This window comes from Cebus imitator, unplaced genomic scaffold (genome assembly GCF_001604975.1).
Source record: "Cebus imitator isolate Cc_AM_T3 unplaced genomic scaffold, Cebus_imitator-1.0 Scaffold351, whole genome shotgun sequence".
Lineage (NCBI taxonomy): Eukaryota > Metazoa > Chordata > Mammalia > Primates > Cebidae > Cebus > Cebus imitator.
Genome location: NW_016107666.1, coordinates 185,861 through 192,616, shown reverse-complemented (window position 1 = coordinate 192,616; position 6,756 = coordinate 185,861). Strand labels below are relative to the sequence as shown.

Below are 6,756 nucleotides of genomic sequence, written 5' to 3'. Positions count from 1 at the left end.
TATTTCCTTTTCTCCATGTCCTCACTGACACTTTTATTTTTTGACTTTTGGATAACAGCTATCCTAACAGGAGTGAGGTGATGTTTCATGGTTTTGATTTGCATTTCCTTGATTTACGTGGTTTACAAATATTTTCTACCACTCTGTAGGCTGCCTTTTCATTTTGTTGATTGTTTTCTTTACTGTGTAGCAGATTTTCAGTTTAATGTAGTCTCACTTGTTTATTGTTACTTTTATTGCCTGAGCTTTGGTGTGATAGCCAAGGAAATCATTGCCAAAGCCAACATCAAGGGCTTTCTCCCTATGCTTTCTTCCAGAAGGCTTGTGTTTTCAGATCTTACATCTTTATTGCATTTTGAGTGGACTTTTTTGTGTGTGGTATAGGATAAGTCCAGCTTCACTCTATTGTATGTGGATATCTAGTTTTCTAGCACTATTTATTGAAGAGCTATCCTTTCTTTCCACACTGTGTCTTTTTGGTGGCCTTGCCAAGAATTAGTTGCCTATCTATGCTTGGCTTTATTTCTGGCTCACTGTTCTGTTTCTTTGGTTTATGTGTCTGTTTTTATACCAGTAACATATTGTTTTGATTACTACAGCTTCTTAACATCATTTGAAATCTGGAATTGTGATAGCTCCAACTTTTTCTTTCTTAAGATTGCTTTGTCTATTTCTTATGAATTCTAGTATTGAATTTTCTATTTCTTTTTTTTTTAAATTTTTAATGTTCAAATCCTTCAGTAATTATTCTGGGATGAAGACCCTATAATAAACACACAGTAACACTTGCATCTTCAATTAGATGCAACTATAGTTCATGATGAAGTTCAGGTAATTTTTGAAGGGATATTCTGCATCATCATATCTTTGAACATGAGGTTATTTAATGTGCTGGCTTTCTGAATACATTTAAAAGGATAAATATTCCTTTCAATGCAGAGGAGAAGAACAGGCAATGCTCTAGCACAGGGTCAAAGCCAAGGGAACTATAAAGCACACTTGGGTGTTCACTGTGCAGTGAATTCTCTATTTCTACAAAAAAAATAATTAAAAATTTTATAGAGATTATGTTGCATAGGCATATTGTTTTGGAGAGTATAAAAATTTAAAATATTACTTATTCAATCTGTTAATTGTAGATATATTTTCTTCATTTGTGTCTTCTTCAATTTCTTATATTGATGTTTTATAGTTTTCCAATTTTTTACTTTCTTGGTTGAGTTTATTTCTAAGTATTACTTTTTGATGGTACTGTAACTGCTACTGTAAATAATATTTTTCAATTTTTGTATAGATCATCATTGGTGTAAAGAACTGATTTTTTTTTATCCTACTACTTTACTGAATTTGTTTATTAGTTCTAATATGTTTCTTTGTTAGAGTCTTTAGGGTTTTCTCTCTATAGAATTAGGTCATTTGCAAATAGGGATAATTTTACTTCTTCCAGGGAAGGATTATATTTATTCCTGTTTTATAGATAGAAAATGTATGACATAGAAGTTGAATAACTTTATAAAAGCCATACAATTAGTAAATGGAGGATCCAGGAGTGAAATATAGGCAGGCTGGCCCAAGATCTGGTTCTCAGAGGAAAGATAAACATGTAACAGACCACAAAACCCACTTTGAGGTGCCTCTTGGTTTTCAACCACAAATGAGAACACCTTCCTAGGGAAACTGTCCAAGTGAAGGCTCATCCGTCATTTGCCTTGGGTGAGGCAGCTTAGCAGAAAATGCAATAGAATGGGAGTCAGAAGTACTGGATTCTGGTCTTATGTTTTTAAGCAACCTTAGGACTTTGGGCAAGTAACTTAGCACTTATCCTTTAAATAGGGATGAAAATATCTATCCTGTTTCTTTTTAGTGGATAGTTATTAGGATCAATTGATACCATGTGTGTAAAAGTATATTATGAAATATAAAACTCTCTACAAATATTAGGCAGAGAGATGGGCTTGGGGCATAAATTATGTGTGTTGAAAGAATTGAGAATTTTAGGATAAGAGAAGATGTTTTGTGACCCTTCCCATATACCTTTTTCCCATCCATTCTAGTTTTCATTCCCTCACCTTGTGATTTTTTTTGTCTTTTATTCCTCCTGACCCATACATTAGGAGATTTTAAATTTTTGTGTGGGTGTGGGTAGTTCTGAGGACATTAACAAGACAGGGAGAAACTCAGGATCTCGCTGAGATAAGTCATTCAGATTAGAATTAGGCTGAAAGTGCATGCAAAGTGGTTCCCCATCAGCGTCTTCAGTGATTTTAGCAAAAAGTAAAGATACCTGAAACTGAGTGCTTTTTAAGACCCTCAAATGCTTATTGAGGTTTCCAGCTGTCTTTAGATCATATTATGTGGTGGTTAGAATTTCAAGTACTTTTCCAGAGCCTCCTGCCTTGAAAGCTCTGGACAGCCTCCTCCTGGCATCACATCAGTGTAATTTGTATTTTCGGATCCCCTGGTGCCTGGGGAGTGAATGATGAAATATTCATGCTGGTGACCATTCATTTTTCCCTCCACTAAAAGCCTCTGCTATCATCCTCTTGAAAGGGAGTTATAGAATTTACCTGCTGCTAAATGCCTGTGCTCTTATGAAAACGCCCAAATCGAGTTCACAAAATTAGGTTTCCAATTTGAATCAGCTTGGAGTGGATCCTAGAAAAACCATTAGTCTTTCTTGTGACTTCCCTTCATTGTTTTCAACCCCCACCTGAAAATTCATTTGATTTTCCGTTCCCAGAGCTTCATTGTTGTTGAAGTATCCTTGTCTCATAGACTGATACATTTGTAAACTCAAGTGTGATGTAGATATTTTTATATCTTACTTTCTAACATCATAAGTTTCATTTTGGATTTATAACAGTTTAGAACTTCTGGATTATCCTGGAGGTAGCTCTCATTTAAACTTAGAAGACTAAAGTCACAAAAATTAAGGGTTGCTGGACGTGATGACTCTCCTGTCACCATCACTTCGGGAGGCTGAGGCAGAAGGATCACTTGAGCCTGGGAGTTTGAGACTATCCTAGGCAACACAGTGAGACTCCCCATCTCTATAAAAAAATTTAAAAATTAGTCAGGTGTGATAACATGCACCTGTGGTCCCAGCTACTTGGGAGGTCTTGGTGGGAGGATGGCTTCAGCCTGGGTGTCAATGAGCCATGATCGTGCCACAGCACTCCAGCCTAGGTGACAGAATGAGACCCTGTCTCAAAAGAAAAAAAAAAGACAATAGTCAATTTTAAGTAAATAAATTTGTCACACAAATTGAAAACAACCTGTAAACAGTTTAAACCATAAATCTTTAATTCTGTAAAAACATTTGCAGTCTCAAAGGAAACTGGCTAATCCATGTTCTGCTATTTGCAGGTCCACTGCAGCCAAAGGCCAATGCTCTTGAAATTTCACCTATCACTTCAGACAAGCAAGCAAGGAATGAATAGCTAGGATTGTGTTGTGTGTTTCTTGTGAGGCCACATCTCAGTTTAGGTTCTTGAGATGAGGATCTAGGTGCAGGCAATATATTTGAGAGATGATCCCAGGAAACAAGGTAGAGGCAGAGGTAGAATGAGAGTTGAGGAGGATAAGTCAACAACAGCAACAACAATAAATAAAGGGTGTGTTACTGACATGGATCCCACTGTGGGAACTGGGTTGAATTCCACAGTAGACCACCTAAGAAACCCTGCTTTCAAAAGACAAGATGCTGAGTCAAGCATCCACTGAAACCTCTCCCCCACTCTTTAATGGCTGTCTCCCAGTTTATAAATGCCCTCCCCTTCTGGCTGCTCCTACATAGGGGCTAACACAGTTCTTGAACTTTGGAGGAAGCTCTGAGACAAAAAAGTAGAAAGAGAGTAGAAAGAAGCTGTGCAACATAGTTGATGTGGCTCTCAATCATGTGCATAGAATCCCCTGTTACAGTTGCTTACAAATCAGAGGTGGGTTGGATGGATATGACGGTGGCCCCAAAAGCATCTGCCACAGTTAGTTCCAAGGGTTCTTCATATAAGGGATATTATGGTTGCTCAAAGAGGAAAGTACAGGGTGGTAAGAGAGAAAATAAGTCGTAAAAGAAGAAGCAGATGCTTTTTAAGAAGGTAGAAAAAGGAGGACCGGTAGTAGCTTTTGTGGGAGAGGCAAGGCTCCGGAATGGCCCTGTGTAATGTCTTACACACTCACAGGTTATCACTACTTCCCACCACACTCATCTCCTTTCTCTTCTCTGTTCCTTTGCCATACTGTTCTTTTATCTTGGAAACTCCTCATGCTAGCCATTTCGTTAACAAATTCAACTTGTCCTTTGAAGCCCAATGCAGCTAGCTCCTCCCTTGCTGGCTCCTCAAATGGCACACTATGTAACCAGAATAAAACCACCCTTCCACATTCTCACACACTGTCTCCATTCTGTGTTTTCATTCATTTATTTATTCTTCTATTCAACAACTCTTTATTAAGTCCTTACTACTGGCAAATAAACAATTAAGTATTTGGATTAACTATATCTTATACCCAACCTGGTAAACCAAGGACCATGTTTCAGCTGTCTAAGGCAGTGGTCATACGGTTCCTAGCCCAGCAACGTCATCATCATTCCCTGGAAACTTATTAAAAATGTCATTTCTGGGTCCCATCCCAGATCTGCTGAATGGGAAACTCTGGGAATGGAGCCCAGTATTCTGCATTTTAACATGCTTTCCAGGTGATTCTAAGGGATGCAGTATTTTGAGAATCAGAGTATCTCTAGTATCTGGCCATATTAAGTAATCAATACATTTTTGTTGAATTGGTTTATATTTATTTAATACACTGTCAGGGATGCCCTAATCTAAAGTCTTTGGCTCTTGAGAGTGATAAACTCTATTAAACAAAGGCACAAATAAATAGGACCTTCCTATGTACCAAAAGAATAATACATTCACTCCTGAGGCAGTTGGCAGCTTGGCGTCTTCTCAGTTCATAGTCTACAGAAGCATATAAACAAAGACAGCACTGCTGACCATAGCAAGCTTAAGCTGCCCCCACCTCCCTTCCTGAACATTCTTCAGACCACACATCTGTCATGCCTGTGAGTGACAAGGTCTAAAGGGGTCAGTGCTTCTGTTGAGTTCTTTGTGACCTGCAAATCAATCGGAGGACATGTCCAGTTCATGCAGGGAAATGAGTGTGCCCTCTGGAGGAAGAGAACCCTCAGGGTGATGCTTAAATCTCAAACCTAAGTTATTCCCCAGTTGGGTGTCAAACCTTTCAGGCAACTGCATCAAAACTGGTGTTTGATGATGCAAAAACTTGCCAAAGTGTTCTAGTGAAGCACAGTGTGTATATAAGATCTAGGCCTCTGAGTTGCTTTAGTCTGTATCTCCTTCTGCAGCCTCTGGCTTCACTTCTTAGAGTCTGAGAAACCACATATCCCTTCACACCGTCACACTATGTCTAAACCACTTTAAAAAGAATAGCATAGACGCTTTAAAAATAAAAAAATAACTGGAGAAATTCCAAGGAACCTTTGTAGCTTTATGGAACAAAGGTCAGGGAATAAAACAAACTTTTTTCAGTGTCACAGCCTGGGGAAGTACTTTTGCAATAGCAATATCTGCCTTGGGGCTCAGCATTTGTGGTTACACTGCAGATATAATGATGCATTTTGGAAAATATACATGAGCACTGGCTGGAGGAATCCCCTGTAGATAAGAACGTTGCTTTCAGTCACGATTCTTGGCATCCACCCTCAGAATGGAATCATAACAATCTGTAATCATTTGCAGAGGCCACTTCCATCCTCTGCCTTCCAAAAGGGTTTTTCATCAAGTGGCAGAGGCAGTTTCCCAGTAGATGCAGAAGGTTAAATCTTGCCTTTCTAAAGAAATGGCTGGTCAGGGCAGGGGAGGAAACAGACAATATCATTAATGGCAAGCTTGTTTTAACCTGCCTTCCCGCATATAAAAACTTAAGCATGCTCCTCAAATACTCATCTCTGGACTGCTCATTTATTCAGTTTGTGTTCTGTGTCTCAGACCTGCTGTTTTCATAACTAGACACATTCATCTTTATCAGTAGATATACTCAAATTAAGTACTCATTTTAAGTCAGTTCAATAAGAATAAGTTGAGTCCTGCTAAGTCAATGGATTTCAAATTACAGTGTGCAAAAGAAAACTTAAGTTCTGTGTGCAGAAAAAAAAAGTGAAACTTTATTAAAACTGCAAATGACCTGGCTCCACTTCAACCCACTGAAACTGAATTTTGACAGTGGCCGGTAGTGGGATTGGGAAGGAGAGAAGCCTGAAGGCCTGAGAACCTCTAGTTTAATCCAGGTGATTTCAATGCAATTTTTGTGCTACACTGGGAGACATGAGATATTAAATAATGATTATTTTAATAGTAATCTTCTGTATCCAAGAGGAAGATCCTACTTAGCATTAAATATTTGAACACTATAGCAGGAAAGTTGGAGCATGCAATGAGGTTGTCCATTTGTGATTTTATTTGGACACAGCAGCATAATCCTCAGGAGAACGGCCTTTGTACTAGTCTTATTCTGACATTTACTAATGTGTATCCTTGGACAAGTTGTTTAATCTTTTTGAGACTCAATTTCTATATCTACAAAAATGATGAGATAATGCAGTAAAGTGGCTGGCATACTCCCTCCATGGGAGCTATTGTTACTGAGTAAGTATATACAGAGATGAGTGAGAGACTGTTTAGAGCCATATAGGAGAAAAGTCGCCTCTTAGGGCCCATGATACCTAGAAGTCTC

General features: G+C 38.4%; 1 non-coding gene across 1 annotated transcript; it reads right to left on the bottom strand.

Annotated features, from left to right (window-relative positions):
• Positions 1 to 884: 884 nt before the first annotated feature.
• Positions 885 to 1,018, bottom strand: LOC119467917. Its single transcript, XR_005196550.1, has one exon. It is a non-coding gene; the product is annotated as a small nucleolar RNA SNORA22 (small nucleolar RNA).
• Between the last annotated feature and the right edge of the window lie 5,738 nt (positions 1,019 to 6,756).